The following is a 14,156-nucleotide window of genomic DNA, read 5'->3' as shown; positions in this document are numbered from 1 at the left end:
AGCACATATCTTAGTTAAGGGAGCCACCTTAGGGTTGGCAAGAGACTTGAACCTAGAGTGGCTCCCAGGAGCCCAAGGCGATGTCCCCAGTTAGTCCCTTGGGAAGCAGAGGATAGGGAACCTGAAATGACACTATCCCATAGCAATACTGACGAATATCTTTCATATCACCATAGAACCTTCATCTGGTGATGGATGGAGATAGAGACAGAGACCCACACTGGAGCACTGGACTGAGCTCCCAAGGTCCCAATGAGGAGCAGATGGAGGGAGAACACGAGCAAGGATGTCAGGACCACGGGGGGTGCACCTACCCACTGAGACAGTGGGGGCTGATCTATTGGGAGCTCACCAAGGCCAGCTGGACTGTGACTGAAAAAGCATGGGATAAAACCGGACTCTCTGATCATGGCGAACAATGAGGACTGATGAGAAGCCAAGGTCAATCGCAAGGGGTTCTGATCCTACTTCATGTTCCGGCTTGGTGGGAGCCTAGCCAGTTTGGATGTTCGCCTTCCTAGACATGGACGGAGCGGGGAGGACCTTGGACTTTCCACAGGGCAGGGAACCATGACTGCTCTTTGGATTAGAGAGGGAGGGGGAGAGGAGTGGGGGGAGGGGGAGAAGAGTGGGGGGAGGGGGAGGGAAATGGGAGGCTGGGAGGAGGCGGAAACTTCTTTTTTCTTATTCTCAATAAAAAAAAGGAAAAAAGAAAATCAAAAAAAAGAATTTTTTAGTACAATATTTTCTTATTTTACATAGCTATGTTTATTCCCACTCCCTTCTTTCCTCCCAACCCACCCTTTTCCCCCACCCCACCATCCTCTCCTCCCAAAGGGTAAGGCTTACCATGAGGAGTCAACAAAGTCTGACACTTCACTTTGAGGCAAGACCAAAGCCCTCCCACCTATGTCTAGGCTGAGCAAGGTATCCCTCCAAAGAGAATGTACTCCAAGATGCCAGTTCAAACATTAGGAATAAAACCTGATCCCACTGCCAGTGACCCCACAGACTCCCAAAGACTCACAACTGTCCCCCACATTCCAAGGGCTTAGTTTGGTCCTATGTAGGTTACCCTGCAATAAGTTCAGAGTCAGTGAGCTCTCACTAGCTCAGGTCAGCTGTTTCTATGAGTATCATTATCATAGTATTGACCCCTTTGCTCAGATCATTACTCCTCCTTTTCTTGGACTGGTCTCCAGAAGCTCAGCCCAGTGCTTCACTGTAGATCTCTGCATCGCTTCCTTCAGTTGCTGGATGAAGGTTCTATTGATGATTACAGGGGAAGGCTAGTTTAGGCATCCTCTTCAAGTTGCTTAAAGTCTTAATTGGGGTCATCCTGTGGATTCCTAGGAACTTCCCTAGTGCCTTGTTTCTCACTAGCTCTTTGATGGCTCCCCCAATCAAGATCTCTCTTTCCTTACTTTCCCTCTCTATCCTTCCCTCTTCTTGAGCTTCCTGTTCCCTCATGTTCTCCTGCTCCCTCCTTTTCTCCCCTCCCACTCCCCTTTCACCCTCCTTTATCCTCTCCCCATACTCTCAATCTTTTCAGGAGATCTTGTCTGCTTCCCCTTCATAGAGGGATCTAAGTATGTCTCTCTTATGGTTTTCCTTGTTACCTAGGATAGTGGACTATAGGCTGGTTATCTTTTGCTTTATGTCTAATACCCACTTATGAGTGAATACATATTGTGTTTGTCTATCTGGATCTGGGTCACCACACTCAGAATGGTTTATTCTAGTTCGATTTATTTGCATGCAAATTTCAAGATGTCAATGTTGTTTCCTTCTGGGTAGTACTCCATTGTGTAAATGTACCAAATTTTCTTTATCCATTTATCAGTTGAGGGGTGTCTAGATTATTTCCATGTTTTTGCTGGTACGAATAATGCTGCTATGAACACAGTTGAGCAAATGTTCTTGTGGTATAAGTGTGCATCATTTGGGTGTATTACCAAGAGTGGTAATGGTGGGTCTTGAGGTAAATTGATTCCCAATTTTCTGATAACCCTCCACACTGGTTTTCAAAGTTACTATACAAATTTGCACTCCCACTAGCAATGGAGGCATGTTGCCCTTACTCCACATCCACTCCAGCATAGCTACCTTTATTGTTTTTGACCTTAGCTGTTCTGACAGATGAAAAAATGGTATATCAGAGTCATTTTGATTTTCATTTCCTTGATGGCTAAGGATGATGATCAATTCCTTAAGTATTTTGGTCATTTGCAATTCTTCTGTTGAGAATTCTGTTTAGATCTGTACCCTTTTTTGATTGGATTATTTGATATTTTGATGTCTAGTTTCTTGATTTCTTTATATATTTGGAAATCACTCCTCTGTCTGATGTTGGATTAGTGAAGATCTTTTCTCATTTTGTAGGCTGTTATTTTACAATAAAGGGACTTCTGGAGCATTACCATCCCTGACATCAAACTCTGTTATAGAGCTACAGTAATGAAAACTGCTTGGCACTGGCATAAAAACATACAGGTGGACCAATGGAATTGAATTGAAGACCCTAATAAAAAGCCACACACCTATGAACATCTGATTTTTGACAAATAAGCTAAAATTATACAATGGAACAAAGAAAACATCTTCAAAAATGGTGCTGTCATAAATGAATATCAACATGTAGAAGAATGCAAATAGATCCATATCTATCCCCAGCACAATACTTAAGTCCAAATGGATCAAAGACCTAAATCCAGCCACACTGAATCTCATTGAAGAGAAAGTGGAAAGTAACCTTGAATACATGAGCACAGGAGACTATTGTCTGGGTTTTCTGCCCTGCTTGGTTCCCATAAGTTCTAAGTCCCAAAGAAATCACACAGAGGTCTACCTTAGTTATAAACTGAGGCCCATTAGCTCAGGCTTTTTATTAACTCTTATAGCTTATATTAGCCCATTATTCTAGTATATGTTAGCCACATGGCTTGGTACCTTTTTCAGCGGGATAGATCACATCTTCCTTCTTCTGCATCTAGACAGGACTGCAGAGGGAGCTTCCCTCTTCCCAGAATTATCCTGTTCTCATGGACCTGCCTCTATTTCCTGTCTGGTTGTCCCACTTATACTTCCTGCCTGGCTACTGGCCAATCAGCATTTATTTGAAACATAATTGACAGAATAAGGAATTGTCTCACACTAGGAGACCACTTCCTAAATATAATACCAGTAGTACAGACACTGAAAGAAACAAATTAATAAATGGGACCTCTTGAAACTGAGAAGCTTCTGTAAGGCAAAGGACACTGTCAATAAGACAAAATGGCAGCCTAGAGAATAGTCTCTTCTTAATCGCTGCCAATTTCTTAGATCCAATTACCCAGCATCAACTGTCCCAGGAAGCAAAGGATTCATTCACTTAAGTGGTGCTGATCTCTTGTTAATCACTGTTGATTCTTCAGCCCCAGATGACTAGAATCACAAATTTTAATTCAAATTATTACATAAATGATCCTGATAGAGCTTTTTTGCTCCCTCTGAAATGTCTTCAACCAGGCTTCCCTTTTCTGCACTACTCTCAGGTCCACTTTCCAAGCTCCCACAGTAGTTCATCACACTGGGATGCAGTTGTATCCAAGCACCTTGGACTGTTTTAAAGAGACCAAATTTTTAAATACTGTGGGTTTTCAAAGTAATTTATGGCATTAATGTTACTATGAAAAACCCTAAACTCTTAATGACATTTCTAAGACCAAAGCTCACCACCATATTCCTGTCTGAAACACATATTTGGATCTGTTGTAGAAATACCCCTTTCCAGGTACCAATTTATGATTTAGTTGGAGTTTCTATTGTAAATAAATACCATCACTACAAACAAGATGTGAAAGAAAGGGTTATCCCATTTTACAGCTTTTAGTACATCATACAGGGAAGTCAGGGAAGGAACAAACATAATGGTGGAAAATGCAGACAAGAACTAAAGCAGAAGCTACAGAGGAATGGTACTTCCTAACTCGCTCTTCATGGCTTTCTCAGCCTGCTTTTGTATGCCATCCAGGACTGATTATCTAGGGACAGTATCACCTATAGTAGGCTGGACTCTCCCGTATAAATCATTAGTTAAGAAAAATGCCTTATAGAGTTGCCTACAGTCATTTTCTCAGCTAAGAGTCTCTCTACCAAAACAAACAAACAAAACAACAACAAAAGAATCTCTCTTTCCAGATATATTAGGTTTGTTTCAAGTTGGCAAAAATCAACCCGCAAAGTCACCTGCCAAGTTTTATAGAGAGACCTATTAAGAAGGTTTGGAAGCCCAAAATCATACAAAATTTACCTGAGTTTGATGAGATGAATCTTTAAGCAAAAAGAAACATGCTTTAGGGAGAAAGAGAGGGTATGGAATTTGTGATTGTTGTGTCTTTATTTTATCCTGCTTTTCTGGCTAGACAGCAACCTGGTAGGTAGCTGGGACACCATAGAGTATGGGAAAGCTCTGCATCTTTTGACGGTGCAATCATGGGCCAGATCCTTTGTAAAGCTGGAATTTTCAAAACTTTCCTGGTTCAGTTTTCTAGGTTAGCACACGTGTGTGAGAGTAATCCATTTACTAGATACTGTATGTGCCAGCACCACCTGCTCACCATACCAAAAACCCTGGCTACAACTCTCTGTGGAAAGCATCATCATTTCTATTCACGACACCCATAAGTGGCAGACAGATATTCACATCTGGCTATGTTACATCCAGGATTCCTAAAAATGCAGAAACAGCATAGCAGATTTAAGTCACACTTAAGCTAAAAACATATAGACTTTAGAAAATTAGGCCAATGAGCGAGAGTTTAAAATGCCATTATAAAATTAGATGCTTTCCATAAAATTAAAGATCTATGTATGAAATCTGCTTGCAATCATCTTTTGGGATAATATGGAAGAGTAGTTTTGTTAATAAGTTTTGAAGATATTCAGCTTGGAAACTAATGAATAATAAGAGAAAAAGCAGCTGAAATCATGGTTGCAGGAAAGCCTTACTTCTTCAATCTATTCCTCTCTCACTCTGTCTTTCTGCCTTGTGATCTCTATATAGAAGGATTGATTGATTTATGTATCTATCCACTCATCTGTCTGTATATCTATCTATCTATCTATCTATCTATCTATCTATCTATCTTTTATCTATAATTTCTTATCTCTATCTTCTATCTTTCTACATATTTATCTATGCAGCTTTTAGAGAAAAATATAGTTACAGGAAGTGCTATCATTCTGGCTAACATTACATGATATTGTTTTAATTTTATGTTGCCTAGATTCAAAGAGTTATATCTTTCTATTAAAAATGAATGATTTAGAATCTCCCTAACCACAATAAGGTTAACTATATTAAAAATAAATTAAAATCAAATAAAAAGGAAGGAGTACCACTCTGTTGAGAGAAATATAGTTAATCGGTGTTAACATATTTAACAAGTTTATATAGTAATTTATACACAAAATGAAAGCTTGTCATCATTTTATCAGAAAAATGCCTAACAAAATAGACTCAAATCTGAAAAGTATATATGAAAATCCACTGAGGTACTGTTGCATTTGATGGTGAAGTACTGAATGAAGTTTCAGAAATGACTTCCAAGGGGAAGTCAGGGGAAGATACAAACCATTCTGAATGGTTTTTAATCTACCAAATGAAGGTATGTCTTCTTATCTCTTCTTAAAATTTGGCCTTTATAATTACAGTTTTCAAATAGCTGCAAATGTTGTTGACAAAGAATTTAGCATGCAAATAGCCTGCCAATACAACCCTTGACCTTCAGTCCTCTGGCATCTCATTTGTGTTGAGACTCAGTTGATATGTCATGTCTGAGCCTGCAAGCACTCCAATTTCAATTCTCATTTGAGTCAGAACAAAAAAACTTGTAGAATATTATGTTTAGGTGTGTTGCTTTTGTTTATGCTGTATTTGTTTAACTCTGTGAAGCTGTGGTTCTTTGCCTCTTCAAATCACCTGAAGGTCTAATAAAGAGATAAATGGCCAATAGCGAGGCAGGAGAAAGGATAGGTGGGGGCTGGCAGGCAGAAAGTAAAAATAGAATGAGAAATCTGGAAGAGAAGAAGGAACAAGAGAGGAAGGAGGAGGACTTCAGGGGGGCAGCCACACTGCCACCCAGTTACACAGCCAGACATGGAATAAAAAGAGAAAAAAAGGTATACAGGAACAGAGAAAGATAAATCCCCTGAGGCCAAAGAAAAATGATGTTGTAGGAGGTCCTTCTGTCTATGTGTTGTTTTCATTGGTTGAATAAAGAAACTGCCTTGGTCTTTTGATAGGATAGGAACAAGGTAGGCAGAATAGAAAGAACTGAATGCTGGGAAGAGAGACAGACAGGCAGACACCATGAATCTCCTGCCTAAGACAGACATAGGTTAGAATCTTGCTGGTAAGCCACAGTCACATGGTGATACACAGATTTAATAGGAATGGGTTAATCAATATGTGAGAGTTAACCAATAAGAGGATAGAGCTAATGGTCCAGGCAGTGATTTAATCAATACAAATTCTATGTGATTATTTCAGGGGTTAACCTAGCAGATTGGACAAAAAGCAGGCCCTCTCTCCTTCAACAAGATGGGATAATTTAAGAAAAGAAAAGCTAGCAAGGACAGGCCTTCATAAGAAATAATGAGCCTCTGTGTATTTATTTGGGAGCTAGCCCCCCCACACACACTGCAAAAGAGCTAAGAGTAAAAAGAGTGAAAACCAACAATAATATAGACTGCTACATCAGCTGATTTCATTTTCTAAATAGAAGTCTTTGACTTAGTCTAAGAATAGCCAAGTAGCATACAGTGCCAAGGAACACAAATCCTAAAATGTACTTTGGAGGGAAATGACTTTGTGTTTTGCTTATTGTTCTTTTGGTAATGTGCAAGAAGACATTTTCAAATTTAATTTTCATTGAATGAAAAACAGCAAGGAGATTTTATTTCTATATATTGAATGATACCAAAAAAAAAGGTACTTTCAAAACCATACTGGTAAGGGCCAAGCTTCCCAGTGCAAGTTCATTCTTCACAGTAATTCTCTGCTCCTTGAGCTTTTACCTGCATCCATGGCCAGCATTGTAATACATGGAAAAGTAATGACTAGAGCTTCTGAAGTGGATGACAGGATGAGCTGCAGTTCAGAGAGCATTTCTGTCTTCAATGGCATTCTGGAAGAATGCTCTCTGGGGAGTGGGGCCCTTCAAGCAGATGCTACTTGGAGCTTGTTTCTTTCCCTTTGGACGCAAACCAATTGCCACTGGGCTCGGTGCAGACTCTAGGTTCTTAATTACAGAAAATGTGATCTAACTGGGTTTGAGTGCTGTGGTGTTTAGATTTAAAATATCTTATGGTCATCTGTTGATACTGAAATGATCGGTAAATGGGACAAGTGCAGTCCAGCCCATGTCCTTTTAGTTGTGTGTCAGTACCCCCAGTGCCACAGGCTCGCCTGTACTATTGTGCTTCTTCAGATGGGAGAACACTTTCCATCATTGGCTGCTGACCTTGAAGAGAGCTTCGCACTCCCAGCAGCATCAAAGACACAACCACATTTCCCTTTAACCTCCCTATGTCAGGCTAAGCACCATCAACCTTGCTTCATTCTGAAGTACAGGGAGGGGACACCATCAGTAAGCCCCCAAAATGTTCAATGTATCAGCTTCTTCCCTGGACAGTCTGTGTCCTCTGTGTATGCCCCACCAGTTCAGTGAAAGAGAACAACTTGGAATTAGGAATTCAACTCCAATAAAATGAAATGCAAGTCATACTTTCTGCCTTTGTGTTGAAGCAGAATTAAACACAGGGGTTCAAGAACATTTAACATCTGACCACAGATCAAAATGTGCTGCTAACAGTTTGTGACTATGTCACTGACTTTGGTTAGTCAATTCAACTCCCCTAAGTCCAATTGTCTAACTGAAGGATGATACACTGTTGTTGAATGTTTTCTTATTTTTATTCTTTTGCCAGGGTGGGATGAGGGCCACATCCAGCTCCCAAATAAATTCATGGAGGCTTATTCTTATGAATGCCCAGTCTTAGCTTGACTTGTTTCTAGCAAACTTTTCTTAACTTAAATTATCCCATCTAGCTTTGGTCTCTAGACTTTTACCTTTCTCTATTTCTGTGTAACTTTTCTTTCTTTCTTACTCTGTTGCTGGTTGTGTAGCTGAGTGACTAGCCTCTGTTCTTCCTACTTGTCCTCTCTTTCTTTCTCTCTCTTTCTTCTATTTATTCTCTCTGCAAGCCAGCTTGCCTATTTCTCTCTCCTGCCTAGCTATTGGCCATTTAGCTCTTTATTAGACCAATCAGGTGTTTAAAGGCAGGCAAAGTAACACAGCCTCACAGAGTCAAACAAATGTAAAATAAAAGCATGCAGTACATCTTTGTGTTGGAGTAGGAGCGGCAGGGCTGCGTCCCAGGCACCCGGCCGTCCCCATGGCTAGGTTATGCCCAGAAATAATTACACGGAAACTGTATTCTTTCAAATACTGCCTGGCCCGGCTAGTTCCAGCTTCTTATTAGCTAGCTCTTACATATTGTTTTAACCCATTTCTAATATTCTGTGTACCCCACGAGCTGGCTTACCAGGGAGGATCTTAACCTGCATCTGTCTGGAGCGGGAGAATCATGGCAACTCCTCGACTCAGCTTCTTTCTCCCAGGATTCTCTTCTGTCTACTCCGCCTACATAATTTTCTGTCCTATGAGGGCCGAGGCAGTTTCTTTATTATTAACCAACGAAAGCAACAGATAAGATACAAGACCCACCTCCATCATCTTTGCATCATTAAAACAAATGTTCCACAACATTAACAAATGTAGCACATCTTAAAATAATATTCTACAGCAACACACTATATGCAGAGCAATAGAAAATTATGGATAGAGAGAGATAGCAGACAGCTTGCCTGAAATCTAAAATCAGCTAAGTGCTGGAACTGAGCCCTAAAACTGAAAGAGAACTGAGAAGAAAGTTCAAAGACAAGCTGTGCTGGTGTGTCAGAAGTAAAGGAGCAGAGACAGCTTCCCAAAGGTCAGACAAACACAAATATAAGGAGTGAGACCAAAACCAGCCTATGTTATTCACTCAGTGCTCCAACCAGTCTTTCTAAGAGAACACAAACATGCATTCCATCCTTCAGTCTGACTTCCACATGCTACTGGCTTCCTAGTTTTCTTCCTTTTGTTTATTTATTTGGATGTTTTACATGGTTAACAAAGCAATGGCTCTCATTACAATTATTTAGTACACAATCACCCCACTTTGCTTATTCATTTATTTCTGTGTTTATTTATTTTGGTGCTTAGAATTGAGATAGGTGGAAAGCACCATGTCACTGAGTGTTATCCTCAGGCCTTTGCACACAAATTCTTTGAATGATATGGGAGGGAGAACATCTCTTGAAACATAGAAGAGAAGACTAAATGTTGTTCTCAAATGTGTTTTACTCATTTAATATTAAATATTAATATTATATTAATAATTAAATAGTATTAATATATAATAGCAAAAGTAATATCAACAAGCCTGTTATTTATTTTTAATTTTTAAAATTTTACGTGTTAGCCCCAGTTGCCTTTCCCTCCCCTTCTCCCATCCCCACATCCCCCATCTTCTCTTCAGAGGAGGTCAGGTCACACCCTTGGGGAATCAACAAAGTCTGATATACCAAGTTTAGGCATGACCAAGCCCCTCCCCCTGTATCAGGTCTGAGCAAGGTATTCCACGATAGAGAATGAGCTCCAAAAAGGCAGTTCATGCACCCAGGATAAGTCTTTCTCCCACTACCAGGCCTCCACCCAGCAGACCAAGCCACAATACTGTCATTCACATTTAGAGGGCTTAGTTTGGTCCCACGCAGGATCCCTAGCTATGAACTGAGTCCCTGTGCTCCCACTAACTCGGGTCAGCTGTCTCTGTGGTTTGCCCGATCATGATCTTGACTTCCCCTTCAGTAAGTCCATTATATTAGCAGGAATAAGCATACATTTCTCTCTGAGAAACTCCATCCCATGATTCCTTTGATATTCGTATACTTCTCTATAGGCAGTTCTTAATATTATCCTGAAATCTTGGTCAGGTTTTAATGACTATGTTCTGCAGGCACACGACCCCTCCTGAAGTCATGGAGGAGGAAGTGTCATTGATGGATGACACCGTGATGAGGAGCTCACTCAGAGTCAGCTGAGCTCCCATTCCAAACAAATGAAGCTCCCACACCCATTTAAAACTATTAAGTTTAAATATGCTTTGTTACAATCTCATAATTTTTTTTACAAAAGTTATCCTATTACTGTATAAAATTAGCAATATAAAGCTGGATATAATTATAAAAATTGCAAAAAAATAATCATTGGACCATTAATAAGATATGAAAAATTCAGAATCAGGGTGTAACTCGATTGGAAGAGTGCTGCCTAGAGTACACAAAGTCCTTGGTTTGGTCCTCAGTTGCTCATGGTAACACGTGTCTGTGGTCCCAGCACTTGGAAGGTAGAAGCAACAGGTTCTGAAGTTCAAGATCATCCTCTGCTACAGAGACATAGTGAGTCTGGTGTCATATTAGGCTACATAGGACTATTGAGAACTTAAATTCAGAAACAGTGGGGATACTGCCTATTACTGTATTATTAATATTATAAACGTATTTAGTACAAATCTTCAAGAGGAAACGTGTTAAGTGATGAAAATAAATTTTATAAAGAGCTCTGGGCTATAGATCTAGGAAAAAGGAAGATGTTAGAATCAATTGCACATGTAAGTGGGTACCTGTGCTCATATGTGTGTATGTGACTATCCACAGCAGAAGGTGCAGGCAAAGTCACAGGCTGCATAGTGAAGACATGTTCACCCTGAGGAAATCCTGCCAGGAGAGAAGAACGGGAAACCTGGTAAGAGGAGAGAGTTTAGACATGCTGCAGCAAAACTTGTCATTTTCCAGATACAGGCAACCAGGACAAAATAAATGTGATGAGAACACAGGAACACCCACATGAACGGAATTAATATATCACCATTAGGCATATGTACCATATTCTCAAATGTGGGAGCAAAACTAAAGCCCAATTGAATTCTCTTTTTGGAAAAATAAATTGCCCTCTTCATTTATACAACTGTGATATTATCTGCTGACATCCACTCCCCATCTTTGTATGAGAGACATCTTCCTTTGCCATCCTCGCCCTGGCTGCTGGACCTGTAGGTGTAAGGACCTGTGGGTGTCATGGCAGCATTTGCTATTGTACCTAATTTGTTTTGGAAATTCCAGGGATTCACACAGTAACCTCCAGTCATCAGGGTACTCATTGGTGTTTTTATTTCATAGCTGGGTTTTTTTTTATTCATTTTCTTTATTCTTTTGTGTACTTTATTTCTCTTTGTGTTCAGCAATTTATCAGAAAAGGCCTGTCCTGTCATCTGTCAAAAGAATTATTATTTTACTTCATGTACCATTAAGAATATAAGTGAAAAATATTATACTCTGATAATTACGCACTGACATCCATATTTTACTTGACAGGTGTTAAAATGTGGAGAAGACCCTTACTGTTAGTTGTCCCTCCCCATACTCCCTTCTGTGCTCCACCCTTGCATTGCCTTCTCTCATTCAAAGCTCCCTCCCTATCACCCCTTTTCCCCTTCACACACAAACTCACCCCCCACCATGCACATGCATGTTTAATTGGAATAACCCAAACAAGGGATAATGTTATCTTCAGAGCTCATAGTATAACAGATAGAAATGTCTGTGCCAAGTGTGGAATATTACTACACCGCTATTGGTCAGGGGTATCTTAGACCCTTCCAATATAGGTCAATGTCATTCATCTTTATTGCTCACCTGGATTTGATAGCAAAATTCTATTGCTATAGATACCAATATTTTTTTGTATTTTCCATCTTTATGTGGCTTTTTTATTTATTAGATTTTTAAAAAATACCAATTCAACTTTCCACTCCCTCCCTCCTCCCATTCCCTACACATACCCTCCCACCCTATCCCAATCTAATCCTCAGAGAGGGTAAGCACATTGCTTTGTTAAAGGTCTAAAACCCTGCTTATTGTATCTAGGCTGAATAAAATATACATCCAAAGAAATAGGATCCTAAAAAGCCAGTACAAGCAGCAGGGATAAATCCTGGTGCAACTGCAAGTGGCCCCTCAGTCTGCCCCAGCCATGTAACTAACTGTCAGCCACATTCAGAGAGACTTGTTTGGTCCTATGCTTGTTCCTTTCCAGTCTGGCTGGAGTTGGTGAGCTCCCATTAGTTCCGGTAGACTGTTTCAGTGGGTGAACCCATCATGGTCTTGACATCTTTGTTCATATTCTCATTCCTCCCACTCTTCAACTGGGCTTTGGGAGCTCAGTCCAATGCTCCGATGTGGGTTTCTGCTTCTGTTTTCATCAGCTGCTGGATGAAAGTTCTATGGTGATATTTAAGATATTCATCACTCTGACTACAGGGCAAGTAGAAATCGGGCCCCCTCTCCTCTATTGCTTAGGGTCTTAACAGGGGTCATCCTTGTGGATTCCTGGGAATTTCTCTAGAGCCAGATTTTTGCTCACCCTGTAATGGCTCCCTCAATCAAAATATCTCTTTCCTTGCTCTCATCTCTGTCCTTCCTCCATCTTGACTATCCCATTCCATCAAGTTCTCCTCCCCCTCCCCTTCTCCCCTCCTCTTTTCTGTCCACCCTTCCTTCTCCCCCTACCCTATGCTTCCAATTTTGTCAAGCGATCTTGTCTGTTTCCAATTTCCAAGTGGATCTATATATGTTTTTCTTTGGATTCACCTTAATACTTAGCTTCTCTACATTCATGAAATATAGGCTCAATGTCCTTTGTTTATAGCTAGTATCCACTTATGAGTGAGTGATGTGGGAGTGTCATATATCAATCTGTTGATTTCATTGGCTGAGCAATAAAGAAACTGCTGGCCCTGATAGGTTAAAAGATAGGTGGGCGGAATAAACAGGATAGGATGCTGGGCGGAAGAGGAAGTGAGGTCAGACTCTGCCCTGCTTCCAGAGGGACCGGACAGACGCCATGCTCAGCTCTCCCGGGTAGACGCGATAGCTCTGCTCTCTGAGGCACACGCGATGAAGATGGATGTAGGCTAGAATCTTCCCGGTAAGCGCACCTTGGGGTGCTTACACACATTATTAGAAATGGGCTAGTCCAGGTGCGAGAATTAGCCTGTAAGGGCTAGAGTTCATGGGCCAAGCAGTTCTTTAAATGAATACAGTTTGCGTGAGCTAGCCAAGCGGCTGGGGTGTTGGGGACGCAGCCCCGCCGCCGCTTCCTATTTCAACAAGTGAGTATATACCATATTCATCTTTTTGGTTGTGAGTTATCTCACTCAGGACATTGTTTTCTAATTCCATTCATTTGCATGCAATATTCAAGATGTCATTGTTTTCTACTGCTGAGTAGTACTCCGTTGTGTAAATGTGCCACATTTTCTTTATCCATTCTTTGGTTAAGGGGCATCTAGGTTGTTTCCGGGTTCTGTCTATTACAAATAATAATGCTATGAACATAGGTGAACAAATGCTTTTTTAAAATGACTGAGCATCTTTTTGGTATATACTTAAGAGTGGTATATTGCTGGATCCTGAGGTAGGTTGATTCCCAATTTTTTGAGAAACCACAATACTGATTTCCAAAGAGGCTATACAAGTTTGTATTCCCACCTTCAGTGGATGAGTGTTCTCCTTACTCCACATCCTCTCCAGTATAAGTTATCACTGGTGTTTTTGATCTTAGCCATTCTGACAGGTGTAAGATGGTATCTCAAAGTTGTTTAGATTTCATTTCAATGATGGCTACGAATGTTGAACATTTCCCTTAAGTATCTTTTGTCCATTTGAGATTTTTTTTCTGTTGAGAATTCTCTGTTTAGTTCTGTACCCTATTTTTAATTGGGTTATTTAGAATTTTAATGTTTAATTTCTTGAGTTCTTTATATTTTTGGAGATCAGTCATTTGTCTGATGTCAGGTTGGTGAAGATCTTTTCCCATTCAGTAGGTGGCCTTTCTGTCTTATTGACTGTGTCCTTTACATAAGCTTCTCAATTTCAGGAGGTCCCATTTATTTATTGTTGTTCTCAGTGTCTGTGCTACTGGGGCTATATTTAGGAATTGGTC

The sequence above is a fragment of the Alexandromys fortis genome, unplaced genomic scaffold (genome assembly GCF_014885135.2).
Source record: "Alexandromys fortis isolate MF-2015 unplaced genomic scaffold, M_Fortis_MF-2015_v1.1 scaffold_7, whole genome shotgun sequence".
Lineage (NCBI taxonomy): Eukaryota > Metazoa > Chordata > Mammalia > Rodentia > Cricetidae > Alexandromys > Alexandromys fortis.
The sequence above is the reverse complement of the archived record's forward strand: the minus strand, read 5'-3'. Positions refer to the sequence as shown.